The sequence below is a fragment of the Pipistrellus hanaki genome, assembly GCF_964339955.1.
Source record: "Pipistrellus hanaki genome assembly, chromosome: 2".
Taxonomy (NCBI): domain Eukaryota; kingdom Metazoa; phylum Chordata; class Mammalia; order Chiroptera; family Vespertilionidae; genus Pipistrellus; species Pipistrellus hanaki.
The window spans coordinates 59,637,049-59,663,449 of NC_140504.1; the positions used below are offsets into that span (position 1 = coordinate 59,637,049).

The 26,401-nt window shown below is 35.5% G+C and overlaps 1 protein-coding gene across 9 annotated transcripts in view; it reads left to right on the forward strand.

The window, feature by feature from the left end:
* Positions 1 to 26,401, forward strand: part of ZBTB20 (zinc finger and BTB domain containing 20) — an 818,830-nt gene that overhangs the window by 13,476 nt on the left and 778,953 nt on the right. For 6 of the 9 annotated variants that reach the window (XM_084873913.1, XM_084873925.1, XM_084873936.1 and 3 more), the window contains exon 2: positions 3,143 to 3,230. The exons of the other annotated variants lie outside the window; for them this stretch is intronic. The gene's annotated coding sequence lies outside the window, so the exon portion shown is untranslated. The remainder of the gene's footprint in view (positions 1 to 3,142; positions 3,231 to 26,401) is intronic. 9 annotated transcript variants of the gene reach the window in all.

Consider the following 26,401-nt stretch of genomic DNA (forward strand, 5'->3'; position numbering starts at 1 on the left):
AAAATTTAATCAACAATATAGTTGCCGTTGTTTTCTACTACTTGTGCCCAACGCTCAGGAAGCATTTTAATCCCTCTGTTGTAAAATTCTTGTGATTTTGATGCAAAAAATTCGGTCAATGCATTTTTGAGGCATTCTTCATTATTAAATTTTTTTCCAAGAAGAAAGTTTTGCAAAGAACGAAACAAATGGTAATCGGAAGGGGCAATATCAGGAGAATATGCAGGTTGAGGGAGAACTTCCCATTCCAACTGGCGCAGTTTTTCAGCAGTGATTCTTGCAGTATGCGGTCGTGCATTATTGTGGTGAAGACTTACGCCCTTCCGATTAATCAGCGCGGGTTCTTTTTCTCTTAAAGCTTGGGCTAACCTTTCCAATTGGGCACTATACACTGCACTTGTAATGGTTTGGGTAGATAGTAAAAGTTCATAATGAAGAATTCCTTTAAATTCCACCAAACACACAACATCACTTTTTTTGCATGCAAGTCAGGTTTTGGCGTGGGCTGCGGAGCCTCATTTTGGTCCAACCATTGAGGCCGCCTTTTCAAATTAACATACAGCACCCATTCTTCATCTCCGGTAACAATTTGCTCTAAAAACGGCGAACGGTTTTGAAGAGAGAGGAGCGAACTGCAAATTGTGACTCTTTGATTACGGTTGTTGTCGGTCAACTCATGAGGAACCCATTTTCCAAACTTTTGGACTTTGCCAAGAGCACGCAATTGATTGGAAATTGTTTTTTGTGAACAATTTAAAGTTGTCGCAAGCTCTTGTTGGGTAATTTGAGGATTTTGCACCAAAAGAGCTTGAAGAGCTTCTTGATCAAAATTGGACACAAGGCCTCGACCACTCTTGTCATCTAACGAAAAATTTCCCTCGCGAAATTTCTCAAACCAACGCTGGCATTTTCTGGCGCTAACTGCATCTTGACCAAGAGCACTACAGATGTTTTTTGCAGCCTCACTTGCTTTTCTTCCTAATTGGAACTCGTAAAGCATGCAGTGCCGAATATGCTCTTCATCCGCCATCTTCTTAGCCCTAGTTTTGCAACAAAAACCAAACCAAACACAAACTTTTTCAAGCAAAACTTGTTAATTGCACTTCACACGTTCTGTAGATACCACGTGTTTGAAGGTTATGTCAATACAAGTCAACGCCAAGCAAGATTTTAAACGAATGTTAAAAAACGACATTAATTATTACTAGACCGGATAGTCTCAACATTTGTTACTCAAGTGAATTGCCAAAGTGTATAAAAGCCAAAAATAAAGGGTGTTTCCCCCCCTGTAATTTTCTTTTATGCGTACCTCTGCTTCTGTCTATTATTTGTGTAATGTTGAGTTTTATTTTGCAAAAATGGGTGCATCCAGTGTAAAGCGATTTGATTCGGTTTGAGTTTGGTGTTTTATAATATATGAAGTTTAGCTCTTGACTCAAATTCTGACATTCATCCCTCAGGAAAAGTAGCATTTAGAACTGTAGTTCCTTAAGGGCAGATTCCATGTTTTATTATCTTTAAAGCCTTAGTGCTTAGCATAGTATCTGGCACACTGGAGGAATTCAGTGTTGATCAGGCTCTTTTGTAATTGTTAAAGGAAGATTACTTTGATCTTTGCTTACCAGGTTTCTTATTCCCTCATCTTCTTTTGACTGGCTCAAATTTAGCATTGTTATCATTATTACCTTTTATAGGCTTTCTCTGTACTTCTCTCAGTTCCAAACATTTTTACACATACTTATGATCTTTTCTCTTTTTATTTAATGAAATTCTATCATCACAGAGGTTCCAATAAAATACTGTATTTACCGTGATTCAGAAAAGAAACATATCAGATATCACCCATCAGCAGTAAAGTAAATCTACTACAATCAATTCAGGATATTGTGTTGAATAGAGTACACAGAATTACACTACCTAGTGATTCAAGGATGAAACCCAAATTTCATATCCTATATGATTCCTATCTGGATAATAGGACAGGCAACCCATAGTATTTTTTACACTTAATAGATGGCAATTGAGATTTGAAACATTCTGTATGATCTTTCTAATTCTTAATAACAACAAAAAATAAAGTTCATAAAATTTTATACAACTAAAAGAGTTTTTGCTTATTTTAACTTATTTTCTAAGTTGTTTAGAAGTCTAGTCTGGTGAAATGTTTTAATATTGGGTGATTTATATCCTTAGCTCTTCTAGAAAGCAAAAAATGTAGTAATTGGCTGTGAACAACATGGAGAGTGATATCATGTAAACCACCATGTAGAATGTATGTTTAATTCCTATATAATGGCTGACATTCTTTTTCATAATTATAAGACTTGCTAGTTAGACATTGGGAAAGTTACATGATTGGCTAAGGTCATAATTTGTCTTTTTACTAACTGAAGCTACAGTAAATTGATTTGAAGTTGTTTCCAAACAAAAGATAATTATGTCCTGAATAATTAAAACTGGGATTGTATTGAAGCTTACTACAAGTGATTAATAGCTGTAGTATGTTTTGGGATCTGTATCTAAGCATAAAGAGAACATACCATTTTCATATATTCAAGGATATATTTTCTGAGAAAAAGTATTGATTCTTGGAAATAATTATAATGAAGTCCCAGACACACTGCAGACTCATATATCTCCCTTCCTCAATATTTTTAAAATTAAGGATTCTAAAAACCAGATGACCTTTCAATGGCTACCTTCCCCTTCATTTTCAATTTCTGGTTGCTTTTCTGAATCAGATTGCTGCTGAGATTTATGAACAGTTGTCATGACACCCTGGGCAGGAAATACTACTTTCAAACTTTTTTGTACTTTTCAGTTGGGCAAACAACTAGAGACTGCTACTAGAGTCAAAAGGTAAAGATCAGAAAACAGGAGATATTGGGAAGAAGAGCTTGGGCTTCAGAGGTCTCTGAACCACTGTGGGAGAAGATCAGTAATCACCTATTTTAACTTTCTAAGTCTCCTCAGCTAGCTGAAAAGCTAAAGTAGCTAAATATGCTAGCTGAGTTTTCTGTTTCTGAGGATGCAAAGAAGTAACAAGGGAGGACAACAGAGATTCTCCTCCTAATGCCTTGGCAGGGAATGGACTGGCTGTCTACCTTTTCTTTTCACTAAGTGTGATACTTTTGCCATTTAGGATACTCCAACAACCAGACCTGCGTTGTCAATGAGAAAATAACAGTCCATTGAAGGGGACCGAGTAGTGGAGGAGAGAGGAAGATCAGGTAGGAAAATCAGAGTAGACACTGCAACTAGTATTATTGGCAAAATAAATGAAACCTGAGTTTGAAAAAAAGCATTTGTGGAAATTCAAATATAGAACAAAAAGAATTTTAGGTACTAAGAAAAATATATCAGCTAGACAACTCAGTGAAAAAAATCAAAGGAGAACATCACTGTTGAAACAAGAATCAGTGAACTGAAAAAACAAGTGCAAGAAATATATCAAAGAACATAGAAAAAAAAAAACATGATGAAAATCTTGCATAAAAGGGATGAGTCTTGAAGGATGGATTAGAAGTAAAAACGTGAATAATAGGAGTTACAGAGGGAGAAATAAAAACAGAGGAGAGGTATAATTTAATAAGAGAACATTTCTCTGAGATTCAGAAAGATCAGATTCTGGATTGAAAGGGATTTTACATTTCAGGCCAAATAAACTTTTCTACAGATGATTTATAGTTTGAGATCAAATCAAACTGTCGTTCATACCCATGTCAAGGTTGACATGCAGCTTATATCCTTTGATAAAACTTAGGTGGTATATTTCAGTGTGTTCAGTGTTTATTTTCTTTGGTTGGTACCTTCTGTATCAGTTGTTAAATATTTCTAACTAGAAGCCCAGTGCACGAAATATATCTTAGGTACTGTAATGATTTTAACAAGGTAACAATAAAGAAATGAAAACATTTAACAATATTTAAGAATATAACTAGAAATCAGCATATAATATGATTTGAGACTAACCCCTTGACTTCTGTGTCTCAGAATCTTAATCTTTAAAAGAGTATATTTTTCTCACTTATTTCACACAATTCTTTGTGAGGGTCAAATGAAATAAGTGTCTAAGTGCTTTGAGAAACATAATGCTTTGTGCAAAGATTGATGATAATGAAAATCTGAAGGCAATCATGTTTTACATTTAATGGTTATATATATATATATATATTTTTTTTTTTTTTCTTCTTTTTTTTCAGGTTGCATGTTTGATATTAAGCCTCTTCACATTTTATAATAGAACGTATTAGTGATGAAGGTATCAAAGTTTCAAAAAGACAAAACAGTAGGATCCATGGAAGGTGTAAATACATTTAATTGCTCAAAATCTAAGATGAGTCTGTAGAAATGTATATTTTCCTGGTCATTGAGAGGAATTTCTTATTCAGGTATATCTCCTGATGACCCTTTGTTCTATAGAGATATTAATGTTTTATGTGAAATCTGGGCTTTTGTCACATCTGGATAAAATAATAATGTTGAATTTTGTTTTGACTTAATAAATGGCCTAGGACAGCTCAGAAATCTGTTGTTATATTTCATTAGAAATTTTTCTTGTAATTTGTAGCTGCAGTTAATAGTGACTATAGCCTGAATACTTTAGTAAAATTTTTATTGTCCATTGGTAACCAGACACCAAATTTGCCATTGGGTAATTTGGGGTGGTGATGCTAATACAGGGAAATACCTATTTTAGTTTTATTGATTAAAAACAACACTAGAGAAGAGTTAAAAACATTTACATTCTTTTATTATAATCTTCATACACTAAAGTCTATACTGTATCATTAAATACTCGCAGCCTTGGCTTTTTTCGGAAGGTTGTCCAGAAGGACATCTGGTCTAATTAGCATATTATGTTTTTATTATTACAGATTATTATAGATGCGTAGATTTTGGTTTGGAGAATGAATGAACATGTTTCTCTAAGTGTAAATCGATTATTATATTTTACTCTTCTCAAGGATACATCCTCATTCTCTCTATATCTATTTATTTATCTATCTTGTCATTTAAAATTTTTCTTTCCCAGTAATTTTGTTTTTACTTTCTCCATAAATATTCTTGCAACTTCATTAGACTGATTTTCTTCAGCTTCTTTAGTGTTCCTCCAGTGAGGGAGACAATCTTACAAGAAAATTGAAAAGTTGAATCTTAAAAAGATAATTTCTCTGCATTTTTTTCAATAGACATTACCCAAGGGTATGAGTAAAAACTACCTGAATTGATTATCTTTGATGCTATATGTTTAACATAATGAAATAATTTAGTCAGGCATATTTGCACTTATTATTTGTATAGATTATTTTTATAAAGTATTAAATTAACAGCAATATTGAAAGATATATATTTTTAATATAACTCTTCACTCTTGCTTAGCAATACTAGTGTTACTAGAGCAGTAGAAGGACTTTTCAGGATATACTGTATGCATTCTTGGATGTATGTCATTGCAAGTCATTTTTTAATTCTGTTTTTTTTGCCTCCTTTCAAGAAAATTTCTCCTTTCCAATGATTGTTCTTCCAAATGGAAGTTGCAGTTTGATAGAGAGCAGCAAGGGAATCTTCAAGTAATCTATTTATTCTGATCCTCAAGAAACCTAAGTGATATTCCTTTAATTATTAATATTCTCTAAGTCTCTTGTAACTCAGGAAAGTTTATTTTACTTCAAAGTAAACCTTGAATCCCAGAATCTTTCATCAATATCTTCAGCTTCACTTTGGAATGGGCTGAAACCAAATCATTGTTTCTTAACACTATAGTAAACTTTCCAAAATAATGGCACCAGTCATCCCATTCAGTGGTCAGGCCAGTTTATTTAGTTTATCTTCCAAGTCTTGAGACATGGATGCTCAGTTTTGTTTTGTTTTTTAAACTGAGTTTTAACTTGACTGAATAAAAATATTTACCTGTTCCATTTACTATCTTTTATTTCATTCTTCTTTCATTTGTTATTTTTCACACAAAAAAATCATTATTGTATATGTGACATAGTATCAGTTCTCAGGTCATATTTGATCTTTTATTTTCTCAGATGTCCAGAGCTTGTGTAGTGGCATATTTATCAGAGGATTGTCAAGTATCCTGCATAATGTGTCTGGTAGAGATAGTGTTTGACAATTTAATCTGTCTCCATTCCTAATCCTTTGTGTTTCTAGAATACTTGCTTCTTTTGTTTCCCATTCTCTGTGTTTACTGTGATTTTTAAAATAAAGTATATAATCAGATAGTAAACATGTTTTATTAATAATTCATATTGAAACATATTAAACGATTAATCTACTATTCTAGGTATTTGTTAAATTATGTGGAAGGCAAAGTTAAGAAAAAAGACATTTCTGTGGGATGGAATGAAAAAAGATGCCCACAAAAATATTAAAATAATGTGGCAAATAGTTGATTTATGAGACTCCAGTTATTTCTTACAGGTGAAAATATCTCAGGGGGATGTAGATTTGAGAATGTAGAGGAAAGAACTTTCACTGACCTGCAGTAGGGAAAGGTGTATGATGACACAGCCCACAGAACTAGCTCGTGACGGATCATTGGAAAGGAACATGTGTTGGAAATTTATGGAAAACCATGCATGTTTTTCATAGTAATTGGAATTTTGAGGTAAATTACTAGGCCCTGACTTTTTTTTTTTTTTTTTTTTTTTTTAATCCTTACCTGAGGATATTTTTTTTGTGTGTGTGTGTGCGCGCACAAACACTTTAGTGATTTTAGAGATTGGGGGGTGGGGGTGGAGATAACATCAATGTGAGAGAGAAACATTGATTGGTTGGTACATACCTGATGGAATCAAACCCAAAACCTAAGTATGTAGAACCCACAACCTTTTGGTGGATGGGTCAGTATTCGAAACAACTGAGCGACCTGACCAGGGCAACCCTGACTTTTTAGTTGATACATTTTTGCCTCAAGAGTGGATGTTTAATATTGGAAATTAATATCTAGAGAAGGTAGAACTTGGAGTAGTTGGAAAGTGCGCTAGCTATGTGAATGTAGGCTTATGGAAAGGTGATTGTCTAGGGCAGTGGTTCTCAACCTTTCTAATTCCGTAACCCTTTAATACAGTTCCTCATGTTGTGGTGACCCTCAATCATAAAATTATTTTTATTGCTACTTTATAACTGTAATTTTGCTACTGATATGAATCATAATGTCGCGACAGGTTGAGAACTCCTGCTGTAGAGCCTAAGTCCATTGGAAAACGCAGATATTTACATTATGATTCATTAACAATTGCAATCTATAGATTACTTTGGGTAGTATGGACATTTTGATGATGTTAATTCTACCAATCCATGAACACGGTATGTTCTTTCATCTGTTTATGTCTTCCTCTATCTCTTTTTTCAGTGTCGTGTAGTTTTCTGCATATAGGCCTTTTACTTCCTTAATTAATTTTAAGGAATATCTTTTAAGTTTTTTGGTGTGATGGTAAATGGGATTGCTTTTTTAGTCTCTGTTTCTGTAAGTTCACTCTTGGTGTAAAGGAATACCATAGATTTCTTGGCATTAATTTTGTATCCTGCTACATTGCTGAATTCATTTTATTAAGTTTTTTTTATGAAGTCTTTAGGGTTTTCTATGTACAGTATCATGTCATCTGCGAATAGGAACTGTTTTACTTCTTCTTTTCAATTTGGATGCCTTTTATTTCTTCTTCTTGTCTGATTGCAATGGTTAGTATGTTGAACAGGAGTGGTGAGGGTGGGCATCCCTGTCTTGTCCCTGTTCTTAGGGGAAATGGTTTTAGTTTTTGTCATTGAGTATGATGTTGGCTGTGTGTTTGTCATATGTGGCTTTTATTATGTTAAGGTATGATCCTTCTATTCCTACCTTGCTGAGAGTTTTATTGAGACAGGGTGTTGGATTTTGTCAAATGCTTTTTCTGTTTTAATTGATATGACTGTGTGATTTTTACCTCTCAATTTGTTTATGTGATGTATCACGTTTATTGATTTGTGGATATTGTACAATCCTTGCATCCATGGGATAAATCCTAACTGATAATAGTTTATGATCTTTCTGATGTATTGCTGGATCTGATTTGCTAGAATTTTGTTGAGGATTTTGGCATCTATGTTCATGAGGGATATTTGCCTATAATTCCCTTTCATTGTGTTGTCTTTATCTGTTTTTGGTATTAGGGTAATGCTGGTTTCATAGAATGAGCTTGGAAGTATTCCTTCCTCTTGAATTTTTTGGAATAGTCTAAGAAGCCCTGGATTTAATTCTTGTTTGAATGTTTGATATAACTCCCCTGTGAAGCCATCTGGGCTTTTGTTTGCTGGGAGCTTTTTCATGACTACTTCAATTTCTTTCATAGTTATTGGCCTATTGAGATTTCTAGAAACTTCCTGTTTGAGCTTTGGAAGGTTGTATTTTTCTAGGAGTATGTCCATTTCCTCCAGGTTGTCTAACTTGTTGGAGTAGAGTTGTTCATAGTATTTTTTAACAATCCTTTGCATTTTTGTGGCATATGTTGTCATTTTGTCTCTTTCATTTCTGATTTTATTTATTTGAGTTCTCTCTTTGCTTCATGGTGTGCCTGGCAAGAGGTTCACCAATCTTGTTTATCCTTTCAAAGATCTAGTTCTTGGTTTCATTGATCTTTTGTATTATTATTATTTTTAATCTCTATGTCCTTTATTTCAACTCTGATCTTTATTATCTCCTTTCTTCTGCTCACTCTGGACTTTTCTTGCTGCTCACTTTCTAATTCTGTGAGTTGTAGAGTTAGATGATTTACTACCATTTTTTTTTTTTTAAGGTAGGCCTGTAGGTCTATAAACTTCCTCTCAGGACTGCTTTCATTGTGTCTCATAGATTTTGGATTGTGTTTTATTGTCATTAGTTTCCAGGATGTTTTTAATTTCTTCTTTGATCTCATTGGTAACCTAGTCATTATTTAATAGCATACTATTCAGCTTCCAAGTTTTTGAGTTTTTTGGATTGTTTTTATTGTAGTTTATTTCTAATATGCCATGGTGGTCTGAGAAGATGCTTGGTATGATTTCAATCTTCTTGAATATGGGGAGACTTTGCTTGTGAACTAATTTATGGTCTATTTTTGAAAATGTCCCATGTGCACTTGAGAAGAACATATATTCTGTGGCTTTGGGGTGAAATGTTCTGAAGATGTCAATTAAGTCCATCTGATCTACTGAGTCATTTAGAATCTGTTTCTTTGGTGATTTTTTTTTTTAGAGGATTTATTTGAAAGTTATTCCCTACCTTGAAGAATTGTACTAGATATTACAAATTTTCATATGGGCATATCTTCCTTAACTCAGAGTTCTTTCATAAAAACTATTTTCTAGGAAAGTGTTACAAACACTTTTGACTGTACCAACTAAATCTCTGGTTCTAGAACCACAAATCATAAAAATGTGAATATTTCTGTCCTAACTTTACTTTAGAGCTAAGGTAAACAGTTTAATAATACTCATTATCGTAGATATCATTATCATTTAATAATACTTAGTATAAAACATCCCTCTTCTTTAGTTCTGGACGGAACTGTTTTTTAGTATTTTCAAAACCAGGTTTGATGGAATGGTAAATGGAAGTTTAATTTTATAAGTTTCTACTTGCAAAGTCTTACAAAATTATTTCATTTCACTGAAGCTTAATTAGTTACTGTGAAAAAACAGAATAATGTCAAATTGTATTTGTAGTAAGGATTAAATTTAGTAGTAGATGTAAAAAATTTGTAAGCTGTTATATGAAAGACAAATATAAATTGTTGATGAAGTCATCCATAAATTGAGAACCTCTGGTTTATGAAGAAAAGGAAGAAATGGATTATCATTTAATGGATTTTTGCTATGGGTCAAATAAGACTTTATATCTATTTTCATTTAATACCTTTATCCCATTTTTCCTAATGAGAAAACTGAAATTCAGGGAAAATGAATAACTTGTTTCATTCAGTTTATAGCTCGTGAATGTGGAAGCTTGATGCATATCTGGGTTGGTTTGACTTTAAAGCCCATGTTCTTTCTATCAAAACATTCTGCTTCTCATCCACCTAGAGAAAGAGTGTATTGTGCATGAATAATTGAAAATGAGATGAAAAGCTAATCTTTCAGGTTCTCATTAAGATAGTGATGCCTTACATGTCTTCTTCCTCCTTTTACTGTCTCTAAATATTTCAAAATGATTTGCTTATTTTTCTTTTTTAACAGCAGTATGAGTTGGTTAGAAAACTGAGAGATTTCTGATGTGATTAAGGAACTACATATTGTATATCATAAATGACCTCAGGTCATTTAGCTGAAAAAAGAGTCATGAAGAACATTTATGGTTTGTAATGCAGTTCACAAATCAATAAAATACTTCATAAAAAATTCAAAATTGTTAATTTTAGTGAAGCAAATGGTATATATCATAGATTTCAACTGATTTTTTTTTTTTTTTTGTAATACTAGTAGGTAATCATGATTTCAAATTCATTGATTAGAATTGCCTACCTTATGGAGAAAATATCCCCACAAAAACCAACATTTAAACATTTCTTATCTTTGGAGAGGGTCTGGAAAAAGGCAAATTCCACATAGTTTGAGTTAAGAAACTAAATTACATTCACTTTATTTCTAAGTCAGCTTTTCATAGTGCAGCTTATTTTGTTGGAAGTGCATTCTCTTTCATAGAACATTAGGCATATCTATACTCACATATAAATATGAAACATTAAAACATCCAAACAAAAATTATTTTTTGATTATCCATACCTTATTTTCCATTTGACTATTTTTCCAAATAATCAAGGTTATTGTATTTTCAAAAGCTCTGGAGAGTGTTATGCTTCCTGCAAAGGTATATTAAATATGTATAAAACAGTAGTATATTTTGCAATGCTTGTGCAATTAATTGATTATTCCTCCTGATAATAGAGTTGCCAGAAGTTATGGTGACATCCTATGTACATTCATTAAAAAACATTTATTTAGTTATTTAGCTCTTAATACATTCAAAGCATTGTACTTTGCACTCTATTAAGGTACAGGGTTGGCTACAATATGACTTTGCCTTCAGGAACCATGAAGCTTCATGGAAGAGATAGGCATGTAAGCAACCAACTGTATTTGCCCTAATAAATGTTCCGTTTTTGTACAATTACTCTTCCTCTTTCCTGGGAAAGAAACTAATTTTTATTGAGTATTCATTATTTGTAGGCATTATACTCCAAAAATTAATACATTTATTGTGCTTTGAATAGTACCTTACAATTTGAAAACACTCAACAAATATTATCTATTATTATTATCAATTTAATATAATCATCAAAACAACTCTATTAGGTAGCTATTCTTATAGATGAGGTATATGAGACTTGGATAAATAACTTGCTTAAGGATACATTGCTAATAAGTATTATTCAGTTCTGAGTCCATAGCCCATACTGCAGAACAGTGGTCTCAAAAGTAGTGCACATGCACTCTAGGAAATATACAAGATGATGTATTAGGGCTTGAGAAGATATCAAATCTTTTGTATATATATTTTGTATTTTGAAGAAATTTTTTGGTGACTAATTTAATATGTAGATTGTTGCTGGCAATGGCAAAGTATTATTTATACACAATGTAAGTTATACAAAGCAACTTTGCTTTAAAATTGATTTCAGAGAAGAATGGAGAGGGAGAGAGAAAAACATCAATGAGGAGAGCGAATCATTGATCAACTACTTCCTGCTTGCTCTCTACTGGGGATCAAAACCTGGGACCCTTCAATCCACAGGCTGATCTCTATCCACTGAGGCAAACCTGCTAGAGCTATACAAAGTATCTTGAGGCGAGAGTGGGACTTGTTTTTGTTGTTTTTTTTTTTTTAAAAGATTTTGGAGATAATGAATTTTATCTGTGCCTTGTTATAAGAAGTCACAGAATACATCATCTGCTTTTAACTAAACCAACACTTAGAAAACAGATAATTAAAAAAGATAATACTAATAATCCATGCACATTTGAACAAGAATATCTCTCTCTAATACATATTATGCATACTTGTCAGCTACATTACAAAGTAAAAGCAATAAATGAACCAAAAATAATGATCAAGAAGTCTATTTGAAATATGGATTTATATTCATTCTCATTAAGGTTAACCTCATCCTTAGTGTATGGTATACCTTGAAGTATAGAAAATGAGATGGTGGAAGGCCATCTCATTGGTAAGACATTAAAATTTAAATATCCAGGTCATGAAGCAAGCGGTGTTTAATGTCACATGATTCTCATTCCAGACTTTACAAAGTCATTAAGTTAATGTTTAAAATTCTTTTGGTTTTTTTCTTAAATGAATAGGGAAAGACAAACACACATATTATTAAAACATATGTAATAGCAAAAATGGTTGAAGTAATGCACGAAAAATAATATATAATAGTAACAAACTAGCACATTTGTCAGCAAATGCTACTAGAAGATTGTAGAAAACAGTCCTGAATATTTAAAGAAATAATTAGTTGAACATATTATACAGTTTGAAACTATATAGTTAAAGTACCAATATTTATAATATTTCAGCCAATGGTTTTTGTTAAGTTTAAGTAATGTTAAGAACTATATTTTTACAAACTATTAAAAGAATTACCGAAGAAGGTACCCAGCTAAGCATCAAAATTCTAAGTAATACAATGAATTTCTACAAAAAATCCTATATAATAAAATCCTAATATGCATATCGACAGAACTGCGGAATGACCAGTTGCTATAATGCACACTGACTACCAGGGGGCAGATGCTCAACGCATGAGCTGCCCCCGAGTGACTCCCCCACTGCTTAGCCAGAAGACGGGCTCATGGCTGGTTAGTGCAGCAGCAGTGACGGGAGCCTCTCCCTCTTCTGCTGCAGGCGGGTGGTAAAGAGTGAGGGGTCCTGGATTGTGAGAGTCCTGGAATGCAAATGGGATGTTTGCCTGCCAGCTTAGGCCGAATCCCCAGGAAGAGGGGGCCTAAGCCAGTAGGCGGACATCCCCCGAGGGGTCCTGTACTGCAAGAGGGCACAGGCTGGGTTGAAGGACACCCTCCCCCCAAGTGCACATGTTTCATGCACTGGGCCTCTAGTATTAACATAGTTTGGGAGTGTTGGAGGCGTTGGTTTGTTAGCAGCTGATTTTACACATGAAATTCACTCACTAATTCTATATAATAAAAGCCTAATATGCTAAATGTCCAGTCATCCATTCAACCAAAGTGTAATATGCTAATGATATGTTAACACTGCTCAACCCCTCGCTATGACACACACTGACCATCTGGGGAAGACAGCCAACCGCTTCACCATAGTACACTGACCAGCAGAGGGCAGATGCTCTGACTGGTAGGTTAGATTGCTGCTGGGGTCTGGCTTATTCGGACTGAGTGAGACAGGCTGAACATGCCCTGGAGCCCTCTCGCAGTTTCTCCCGGCTGGCCAACCTCCCTTGTCCTTCCCCAGCCCTGATCTTGCACTGGAAGGGTCCCTTGGCCTGCCTTACATCCTATCACAATCTGGGACCCCTCAGGGGATGTTGGAGAGCCAGCTTTGGCCCTATCCCACAGGCCAAATTCATGCACTGTGTCTCTAGTCATTTATAAGCAAGCTATTTTAACAAATCAGTCGAAGTTAAAAGTATACACAAGTCTTTAGAATGTCATTGATATGATCAATTTGTTGTGTTTTTCAAATAAAAGCTTTCAAATGATAGAAAATAATAATAAAAATTGGAAGAACAGAACTTTATAATAAGATGAATAGTGGCCATGAATATTGTTGGCATTATATAGGCAGTCCTCCGGTTACATTCGAGATCCGTTCCTAAGATGCGATGTAACTCAATTTTCGCCATAAGTCAGAACCCACCTACATAAGCACCTATGTCACTCACATGGAGCACATACACATCAGTAATGAAGTAAAACAGTAAAAAAAAATTGAAAGATAACAATTCCTGACTTTTACTTGTGGTAAATAAATAATAAAAAACATAAAGCACATATGTATTATACATATGTCGAAATGACGGAACTTTTTTTTTTTTTTTATAAATACTGTAAATGGGAGATGGTGATGTAACCACAAAATGACGTAAATCAAGTCCGACTTAAGTCAAGGACTGCCTGTATCAGTTTCACTGGTTAGTCAGTGGCAGATTATTGAGAAGCAATATCAAATTTATGCAGTCATGCATTTTCTTTCACACGCTGACAAAGAATTCTGTTTTACTGCCCTCCTCAGTGGTGCCAGGTGGTTGACATTACTATACCCTATAACATTAATGCATTTTCGAAAAAAACAAAACAAACTTTATCTCTATAATGAATGAGAAGGAACTACTTTTTGAAAAGCCCATGTTATGAATGTTTGAATTCATTTTCTTTTTTATGTTATTCTTTCCTCTTTATGGATTTATTATGATGACATTGTTTAACAAAATTATACAGGTATTATGTGCACAATTCTACAACATATCATCTGTACACTGTAGTATGTGTTCATCACCCTGAGTCAAGTCTCTGTCCATCACTTTGTCTCCTCCTTATACCCTTCTCTTCCCCACCCCTCCTTGTAATTATTTTCATTATAATGTAATTTTGTTGCTAAAACTAATGTTATTGTAAAACTCTGGTTTCTATACAACTTAAAAACTGTACAAAACTGTACCGGAATATCTGGAACCAAATTATATAACTTCTTTTAAAATCTTCTAAATGAAATCTTTAAATCGATTTAAAACTTACTTTGTTGAAAATAAAAATGCTAAAATACCTTAGTTAATAAGAATGACTGATTGACATCTGGGAAGAAGGAGACTTACTAGCCAAATTTCAACAAAAGGTTTTACTTAATTGATGGTTAGGAATGAAAATTAAATATTGTGATTTAATAATCACATTTGGATCTACTACTTTATGAAGCCCCCCGTCCACCCCTACCATGGCAACCTGGATAGCTAAGTATCACAAAAACCTGAACATAGTATCAAATTTCAAATTATTGTTTTGTGAAGTGTAAAACCAAACCAAGATATGAAGAGTGACAAATATTTAATCAAATTACTCTGTCTAAATATTTTTTTTTTTTTTTTGCCCGTGAGAGCAAAAATGTTTTTTGGTTGTTGATAAATACAAGAAAATCAAAATTTGAGAATTGTTTATTTATCTCATACTTTATTTAATATATTTTTATTGATTTCACAGAGGAAGGGAGAGGACGAGAGAGCTAGAAATATCAATGATGAGAGAGAATATTGATTGGTGTCCTGCACACCTCTACTGGGGATCGAGCCCACAATCTGGGCATGTACCATTGACCAGAATCAAACCGGGACCCTTCAGTCTGCAGGGCGACACTCTATCCACTGAGCCAAACCAGCTAGGGCTATCCCATCCTTTAAAATACCTTCTACTGCATTCTGTGTTTATAATATAGTAGTATACGTCTATAATTTATATATACTGTATATATATATATGTTTATATTAATCAGTGCCCAGTCAGTAAAACAAATATGATGCAAAACAGTGACTTTAATATGGAAAATTTGTTACAAATGTTAGAAAATCTGGTGGAAGGTAAAAGGTGGCACTGTTATTTTGCAATGAGTACCTGTAAAAACAAGGGAAAGTTTTGTTACACAGAGCTTACAACAGCACTGTGCTGCTCAGGCAGTTGGAGTTCTACTGCAGCTGTAGCTGTTGGAATCACCATTACCACTGCTTTTCAGGAAGCCAGGTGCCTGAATGCCTACTGACACCAAGGACCTAGGAGTCTACTGTTCCACTGAAGATGGTGGGACTTAATGAAGGCTGCTAAGGCTTCCAGTCACCTGTGATGGCTGCTGCTGTTCTATAACTGCAGTTCAAGTGCTGCAGTCAGCAGTCCTGAGGGCCAGATCTCGAGTTCTGTGCCACAGAGGCAGCTGAAAGCACCATTGCTAAGATTTCTAGTGTCAAAAGCCAAAGGTGGGGGGAATTCTCTGATTTTCTGCCAGTGCTTTCCATTCTGACAAAGCAATCTGGGAAATGTAGTTTTCACGTTCCACCACAGAAGAGAACTTGGAAAGGGTGGTTTGTAGTTGAGAATCACAGACAAATGATCTACATAGAGTTCAAAATATTTTCACTGCTGAGTGTATAATGTTTGAAAATTGAAGAATCAATTGCTCTAAAGTACAAGGGTAGTAGCTCAATAGTAACACTGTGTAACTTCAGAGTTCATTAGCTTGTTAGAGTCAGATTCTAGTTGTTATTCAGGAAGCACACATTGGTAATAGATCATTTATTTATAGTCACTATCTGTTTTAATTAGTTATTTTAACATTTCTTATTGGTCTATGCCCCTAGCCACTCCTCTGCCAGTTTGGTCACCCCCAACTGCCCTCCCCTGCCACTCTGGTTGCCCCCAATTGTCTTCCCCTGCCCACCTGATGGCCCCCAACTGCCCTTCCCTGCTGGCCTGGTCATCCCCAACTGCCATACTGTGCTGGCCAATTTGGTTCTGATTGGTTGGTTTTTATGCCAGTCAGTGTCAAAAGCTCTGCCTCCTAAGCAGGCATTGGCTCTTCACAGTTGACCCAGATTTGGTTCTGATTGGTTGGTTTCTATGCCAGTAGGCATCTCTGGGCCTATCAACAGGGCCTGATCAGAAAGGTGGAGCTGATCACCAGCCTCAGTGGAGAGAAATGGAGGCACGGCTATTGATGAGGCCTAGAAAGAAAGGGAGAAGTGAGTGTTGATCAACAGCTGCCACAGAGGCTATAGATCAGACCCTGCTTCTCTCTTCAGGCCTCTCTCCAGGCCTGATTCCCAGCCCCCTCAGCAATCAGTGCTGAGTCATTGTGCCTGCAGCTGCAGCAGTCAGCACTGGGTCATCCTGACTGCAGGATTGACTTCTGGTCAATCAAGCCTTCTGGTCCTTGTGGATGTGATGGACCCAGGGTTTTTTATATATTAGGATTGTAAACATTTTAAACATCTGATTAAATTGCTAAAACACAAATTAAATTATGAAATGGCATATTTAACTAAGTCGTTTTATTGGTAGAGTGAGTTTAGGTAGAAAAGTTTAATTATTTTAGGCAAAATCATGAATTTTATTAAATTGTTTGCAGTTTATTTCAATTGCAGACTTTTAGATAAAAGCAATAAGTGTTTGTATTATAGTCCAACACCATTATATTTATAAAAGTAAATCCACAATGATGATTTATGTCTTCCATAGCCCTTTTCATAATTAATACAAATTTAATCATGGGCAGTGTTCTTCTCTTATTATTAATAAAACTGTTTCCGCAATTGGTAAAATACTTACGTTTATATTCTACTAAGGTTAAATGATGTTCAGATAATATTTTTGTCTTGCTGAAGGACTGGTTATTACATTTTCATTTGTGAAATGTCATCATTTTGAAGTAGAGTAGACATCTTATGTAATTAGTGATAAGTTCAAATTTATGAATATTCACCCTGAAGTTGGATTTGTTTGTTAATTTTAAAATACCCAATGTAATTATTGAAATAAAATTTAATTTAATGTAATTCATTTTAAATTTTCTATTTAATAAGAATCCTGTAAAACATATCTGATACATTATAAATTGTGAATGTATGTAATCTGATAAAAGAGGTTTTTTGGTATTATTAATAGAAATGAAGATTTAAATTTTATATAGATTCTTTTTAAAAAATTGGTATGACCATGTATACTTGAAAGGTTATGGTTGTGACCCTATAATGTATTGGGTTTAGTGAACCTTCTTAATCAAAATTAAAATATCTTCTTTCTATCCATTTTGAATCCCAATGGCCTGTTGCCTCAGAGGAATTAGCAAGCTGCTATCCTGCTGACTCTATTATTAATAACTGGCTTCAAAATTACTGGACAGATTGTTATTAATGTTTCCAACCCTTTAATCAAACTGTTTCATGATATGTTTCTTTTGTCACTTTTGAAAGTTATTTATCTGTATGCTGCTTTTCTTCATTCTCCTTTAAATTTTACTTTGAAATACAATATACATTGAAATATATATATATTTATATAATAAGTATTGAAATTATTTGGGAATGCTTTCAAACCTGTTCTCCATTATTCATCTTCTTCCAAAATTTCTCCCTATTGTTACCAGTTGTTTATTCTAGAACATCTTTGGAGTAATTTTTTCAAGCCCCTCCCTTAATACCTTGCAATTTAATTTGGATTTAATTTAGTCCTGACCTCTATCACATCTTAGTTATGTGACTTTGGGCCTTAGTTTCTAATTTATAAATCAAAGCACTACCTTTTAAATAATGATCTTGGAAAGATCAAATGAGATAGCCTTTGTAGCACTACGCACAATTCCTGACAGCTTTTGTAGATTGGAAGAACTGAAGATAGCTTTTCCATGTAGTTACCATGCAGGATCTCACCAATCTGCTGGACAGACAAAAGCTACAATTAAGTTGCCTCTCTTATATTCTCTGTGAGGCTTTTAACTTTCCTGTATTATACACTGTAGTTTATGTTTATTTTACAAAATTTAATATAATCTGTACATATGAATAGATTATTGTGTCAGTATTGAAACTTTAAAGTAAACAGTTGCTGGCACACACTGTGTTAGATTGTTTAGCAGAGAGGATTGAGCAGGGACCTGGAAGAATTCATGTAGTATATGTCTAACATTACCTTAAAACATTATTACAAATGATACTTTTATGTTCTTTAATCTTTTAGTTCAAGATTTTTTGATTGTGTCATGTTAGTATTTTCACCCCCTAAATTTCTGGTAATATATCATTGAAGATCAATTTATAGGGATAGAAACAACAGTAACCATAATCTTGTAATTCAGACAGTAATTTCTATGCCTCTTCTTCACTTGGCCATATTTTTCACATATATTTGTGGGGAAAGGTGATTGACTCGTAATAATATCTGAGTGATTCCACACTAAATACACTTTTGACTTTTTATTATTCACTATTAGCCATTTACTGGTCACTCTTCACAGTGCCACTGGTTATTTATTAGAACTCCTGGAGTATTTTCTCAGGGAGTTTCTATATTTGCAAAGGTGTGGTAGTATGTCAGTACCTTCATTTTTTATTCTCATTACATTACTAAGCAAGGCTGTAGAATATATCAAGCTATCCACAAGGTTTGGAGAGTAGAATATTTGCATTGCAAAATGTAAACTTATTAGAATTTAATATTAGGAATCACTTTTAAAAAATATTTTGGCCATCTTGATATTTTTCAATGTCCATCTTTCTTTCCTATCATTCTCTTCTCATTTCCTTTCACCTCTATGCTTCCCCTTCCTTCAAATTGTTACTTCTTATGCAGTTCACTTTAACTCCACAAGAAGAATTATTCAAGCCCCACTCCCTGACCCCCACTAGCTTACCTAGGTGTTCTCAAAGGAGATGCTTCCATTTCTATGAGGAATACTAAGGCCAACTTCATAATAGTACTTGCTTACACTTGCATATTTAACATTGTAGATGTGCAAGAAATAATGGGTAAATGAAATGTAAAAGCAAGCTGAATTTTCTTAGAGATAATGTGAATTAAAATTCTATCGATAGGGCAGTTTTATTCAAATTTTATTATGGCATTTTTCAAATATATAGAAAATTTGAAGAGTATTACTCCCCTTACCTCCCACTATAACTATTCCCCCCCCCCCAAATCTAAAAGTAAGAATGTTTTCTATGTTATCTAATATATTTTTAAATGCTATTTACAGGTTGTTCATATCATCCTTAGAATTCAGATTTATTAAAGTTTTTAATTAACCAAGATTTATAAATACCAGGTATTATTGCTTTGTTCATTTGTTCTGTCACTCATTCATTCAAGAAAACTTTAAGAAGCTTCAGCTGTATTTCAAGTGTTCTGCCAGGTATTGGGTTGACAAAGTAGAGCCTCTTCTCCTAGTGGAGAACGGAAAAATGACTACAGCACTGCAAAAAGTATAGTAGATGTACTCCCAATGATGTAGTTTACATGTAATACTTTGTTTTTATCTTCAACTCAGATATTTGTTGACTATATTTGAAATTAGACATGCATCTCTTCCCACGCAAGGATCATATTACTAGCCTACTGTTAAGTAAACTACCATTTATCTATACTTTTAGTTTTGGAGGGTCTGATGAGATACAATTTTAAAACAAATGACCAAGATTGGGGATTATTATCTAACTGGAGGCCCCGTGCACCAAATTCATGCATGGATAGGGTCCCTAGGCTTGGCCAGTGATCAGGGCTTATTGGGCCCTTCCAACCACCGGACCTTCCATCGTTCTACACTGCTCTCTGGTGGTCAGCATACATCATAGCGAGCTACCGAACTCCTGGTCTCCTGGTCGAACTTTCAAGTGGAAACTTTGCATATTAGCTTTTTAGCCGATATAATAAAGAAGTAATATGCAAATTGACTGTGATTTGAACACACAAGATGGCTGCTTCGATGTGCTCAAAGATGGCCACTCCCATGTGACACAAGGTGACTGGCAGGGGAGGGAAGTTGCGGGGGGACCAGGCCTGCAAGGGAGGGCAGTTGCAGGAAACCAGGCCTGCAGTGGAGGACAGTTAGGGGCAATCGGGCTGCCAGGGAAGAAGTTAGGAATTGATCAGGTTGGCAGGGGAGTGGTCAGGGGGTGATCAGGCAGGCAGGCAGGCAGGCAGGTGAGTGGTTGGGAGCCAGCAGTCCTGGTTTGTGAAAGGGATGTCCGACTGCCCATTTAGGGGATCAGGTCCAAACGGGCAGTCGGACATACCTAGAGGGGTCCCAGATTGGAGAGTGTGCAGGCTGGGCTGAGGGACACACACCACTCCCAACCCTGTGTATGAATTTTGTGCACCGGGCCTCTAGTATATATAGGCTACATAAAATTGACTTTATAATCGTGGCCTCAATGACGAAGCCAATAATTCATGAGCGCTTATTCATTTTGTTCCACTAATATCAGACTGCTTTTTCACTCATTTACTAGAGCTAAAAACTTTTGTTCTGTCCATCATTGCAACATACTCTTATTTTTACGCCTCCTTTTATTTATTTATTTATTTATTTATTTATTTATTTATTTATTTTAAAAAGTATATTTTATTGATTTTTTTTACAGAGAGGAAGGGAGAGATATAGAGAGTTAGAAACATCTATGAGAGAGAGTCATCGATCAGCTGCCTCTTGCACACCACCCCCTATGGGGGATATGCCCGCAACCAAGGTACATGCCCTTGACCGGAATCGAACCTGGGACCTTTCAGTCCGCAGACCGACACTCTATCCCACATGTGTCAAACACAAGGCCCGCGGGCCAAATCCAGCCCGCCAGGCCTTGCAATGTGGCCCGCACCTCGCTGTCATCACTGCACTCGCTGTCAGTTTATGACATTGTCAGTTTATGACTGTTCAGTAAACCATTCGGCCTGCGATTTAGGCTGGATTTTAGATTTTGGCCCCTTCTCTGATTGAGTTCGACACCCCTACTCTATCTACTGAGCCAAAGTGATTTCGGCTTTACGCCTCCTTTTAAATCTGGTCAATAAAAATACCTTTTGGGAATGTTCTTTGAACAGTCTTAAACTATCTCAACATATTTTCCTGTTCTGCCTCAGGTAATATAAAAACAATAATACTTGAGAAAGGATGTAGCAAAAGTATATTTGGGACAGTGCTAAATACTTCTAAAAATTATTTGACATTCTTTCCTTTAAAAAGTTAAAAAAAATCTTACCTCTTAAGTACTTTTGGAAGTACTTATTTGCCAAGACAACAATCTCTGATCAGTACATTGTAACTCTTAAAATTAATGAAATTTTATGCTCCAGGGCAGTAGCTATCACTGATTTCTTCACTCATTTAAGTACTGTGTACTTGTAGAAGACACTTGTGGACTGTGGATAAAATGTACATAAGGGGTCAATAAACTGTTAGAGAATAACAATTTATGGGAGAATTTTACTTTAATACCTCCCCCCTGCTCCAGGAATGAATGCATGTGAGCAAACCCCCCCCCCCCCCCCACCTATTTCATAAGACATATTTTAAAGTTAGGTATTTCTGTTTGCTTTGTTGAATTTTATTTTTAGCTTTTTGAGGGAAGAGCACAAAGTTGAAGGCACTGCATTACATTATGAGGGGCAAGATTATTTGCTTGCACTAATATTTACATGTCTGTCCCCCAGCAGCCTGTGAAGTTTCCAAAAGTAGAAAGTACATCACACATTTAATCTTTACTTTTACTCTGAAGTGAAATGGGCACGCACATAATGGGCATGCAATGTGTGTTTACTGGTAGTTAATGCACAATGATGAGAGCAAGGGTATAGTCTTTTCTATAGAATGAATTTATCAAAATCTTCAAAATACAACTTTAATAGTTCAAAGTTAAAACCAACCATATAAAATCACATGATGGTATTATTCAGTATCTCTTACAAATAATTTATAATTAAATCCTTGCTTTCTCTATGTCTGTTTCAGGCTATGGGAAATAAGACATTTTTATTGAATTTTATTTAATATTTAGTTCTTTAATAATTATTTGCATTAGTATTAGCTATTGTAATTGAACTAAGAAACTTTAAAAAACTATATAGAGGTGTATGTTTTTTTCCCTTAACACAGAATTCAGAAGAAGAATCTGTGGGAACTATGTATAATGCAAGTAGGCTTTATAAATTGATTACTTTATTGATTATAGGTTATTTTCCAGTTCAAGCAAATGGAAGCACATACTTGTAGATATTTGGTAATAAAGAAAAGCGATTAAATGTATAATGCAAACTTATTGTTGCTAGACTCAAAGCAAATATATTGAGAACTCTGGGTATAAATTTATAAGGGCAGATTTACACTATCCTATATTAGTAATTAAGGTAGGGTGAGGAATCATCAGGATATGTTGAATTTGACTCATATCCACATAATCTTATGGCTAGATGGGGCCTTAGTTATTATTAGACTAGAGGCACGGTGGACAAATTCGTGCACAGAGGGTAGGGGTGTGTGTGTGTGTGTGTGTCCCTCAGCCCAGCCTGCACACTCTCTAATCTGGGACCCCTCGAGGGATGTCTGACTGCCTGTTTAGGCCTGATACTACCTGTGATCTCACAATTCAGGACTGCTGGCTCCCAGCTGCTCGCCTTCTTGCCTTCCTGATTGCCCCTAACCACTTCTGCCTGCCAGCCTAATTACCCCCTAATCACTCCCCTGTCAGCCAGATTGATGTCTAACTGCTCTCCTGTCAGTCTTTTTGCCCCCAACTTCCCACCTCTGCCAGCCTGGTCACCCCTAACTGCTCTCCCCTGCAGGCTTGATTGCCCCCAACTTGCCTCCCTTGCAGGCCTGGTTCTTCCCAACTGCCCTCCCCTGCTGGCCATCTTGTGGCCATCTTATGTCCACATGGGGGCATGATCTTTGACTACATGGGGGCAGCCATTTTGTGTGTTGGAGTGATGGTTAATCTGCATATTACTCTTTTATTCCATAGGATTAGATAGAATAGAGGCCTGGTGCATGGGTGGGGGTCAGCTGGTTTTCCCTGAAGGGTATCTTACATCAGGGTGGGGGTTCCCTTGGGGTGTGGGGCGACCTGGGCGAGGGGCCTGTGGTGCTTTGCAGGCCCAGCAACCCAAGTGGAGGCCCTGGTATCTGGGATTTATTTATCTTCTATAATTGAAACTTTGTAGCCTGGAGTGGAGCCAAGCCTTCTGTTCCCTCTGTGGCCACAGCCATTTCTGTTGGGATTTATTTGTCTTCTATAATTGAAACTTTGTAGCCTGGAGTGGAGGCATAGGCCAGCCAGGGCAGTTAGAAAGCTTTGCTTCCACCATTGCAGGGGGTAACCCTAGCCACCTGCTCTCTCCAGCTCTGTGACTGCCGCCATTTTTGTTGGGATTTATTTATCTTCTATAATTGAACAATTGTAGCCTTAAGCGGAGGCCTGGGCTGGCCAGGGTGTGTAGAAAGCTTGGCTTCCTCCATTGCCAAGGAAACCCAAGCCTCCCTCTTGGTCTCTCTGTGGCTGTAGCCATCTTGGGCTAATTTGCATTCTGGCTCCTGATTGGCTGGTGGGCGTGGCTGGTGGGCATGGCTTTTGGAATAGCAGAGTGATGGTTAATTTGCATATCACTCTTTTATTAGATAGGATATTGGGAGATGGTATGACAAAGGGATTAAATACATGAGCTCTAAACCAGCCAGGTGGGTTCAAATCCTATTACTGCTATACTGTGTGATCCCAGACAAATCTTAACTTCTCTGTTTCCTGGGAAATGCAACAAAAATAATCTACCTCATAAGGCTATTATTAGGATTTAATGAGTTAATAAATGGAAAGTACTTAGAAGAGTACCTGGTACATGATAAGCATCTAAACACTAGCTATCATAATAATTATTTTTATCCAGTTCAATTCCATTAAAAAAATTTTTTTTTAATATAAAGAAATGGAAGTTGAGGACGGTTACATGCCTTGCCCAGGGCATGCAGACTACTCATGGCAATGCTGAGAATAGAACCAGTTTTTAACTTTTAATTTAGGATTGATTTTTCTACAGCATGAAATTTCTTCATGGCATATCAACGTACTAAACAATTTAATAGTTTGTAAGTTTCAGAATCTGATAGTCAACTAAGATAATGATTTCACATGGTGGTGTGGTTAATTCAATATCTGGGTCTTCTGTCTCAGCAGGGAGAATGTATCTTGAACTCCAGAAAGTACTAAGAATGTGCCACTTATTGTGCTTGGAATCTATTAGAGTGTGCAGATATGGAGAAAGTGTTGAGATGTTGTATGTTTTTCAACTACCTAGTTCTTTAGAAAAGGTGACTAGCCTCATGGTCCTTTACATTCCTTTTGGCTCCTGCTGTAAAAATAAAATACTGTCTTATTCTAAATAAAAAGAAAATAAAACTACCAAGAACCTTATTTTAAGAAGTTATTGCATATTTTTTGAATATCTAATTTGAATCAGCCTGTCACTGAACAAAATTGAGACTAGTGTTCATATATATATATATATATATATATATATATATATATATATATGTTTACATTGTTTTTAGAGAGGAAGGGAGAGTGAGAGAGAAAGAGAGACATCAATGATGAGAGCGAATCATTGACTGGCTGCCTCCAGCATACTCCACAGTGGGCATTGAGCCCGAAATGTGGGCACATGCCCTGACCAGGAATCAAACTGTGACCTCTTGTTTCATAGGTTGATAGTCAACCAATGAACCATGCTTGTATTCTTTGATAAGTGGCATTTTTCTTTATACACTTCAATAAAGCTTCAGAGAAACAGTAGGGGAATAGTAGAAAACCAGAATTGCCAGTCTAGGCAGTAAAGGGGCAAGATGCCTGTTGGTACCTTAGTCACACTGATTGTATTTTAGAGAGGTGTTTTTTTAAAGACATGACCAAAAGTAAGCGTCAGTTATATTTTTCCTATGTGCCTGTTCCTGGAGAGGGGAACACACAACTGCAGCACCAGGTAATTAGAAGTCATGGTTTACAATGAGAATGGAGGGTCTGGACTCTTGGTTTCTTTCCCCCCCCCCCCCCCTTTTTTTTTTTTTTAAGGTTTTTATGGATTTTAGAGAGGGACAAAGGGAGGCCAGAGAAATATCTATGGGTTGCCTTTTGGACTTTGGGGATTGAGCCTACAGCCTGGGCATGTGCTCTGACTGAGAATTGAACCAGCATCCTCTCAGTGCATGGGCTGATGCTCAACCAACTGAACCACACTTGCAAGGGCTGGACTCTTGATATATTGACATAGTTTTTCCAGGACAGTTTGCATAATGTTTGACTGTCCACTGTCTTCTAACTTCTATGCTATACATTATCTTCTCTTAAAATAGCTAAAACAAAATTGGTCTCTGTCCTGAGCATGACCCAAGATTTCACTGACATTCTAAAATCTTTTTTGTGAATCAGGTAAAGGTATGTAATTTATATATTGAAATAATTAAGTTATTTACTTTATTAACTGAAAACATACTTTTAAACGAAGGAATTGATGCTTATATAGTGAAATAGTTTTGTTTATGCAAAGGAATACATTCTAATTTTGAAGCATGGTAAAATACTAAATGATATAAAAGAGTGATTTTACAATTAATATACTTAATATACAATTAATTATTGATGCCCAAATGCAGGGTTTGAGTAGGTTAGATCCACTCATATTTTTTTTAACTTTTTAAAAGAATATTTGACCTCTATTGTAATGTTTCTAAGTCCCATCTATGTGGTTCACAACCAAACTGCATAAAAATATTTTAAGGAAGGTGCTGTCTAGGTAAACAAGCAGTCTAGTCTCAAAATAGTGGGGGACACGGGAAAGGGCATAAAACAAATTCAGTTTTCTGATATTTGTAATTCCATGGCTGCAA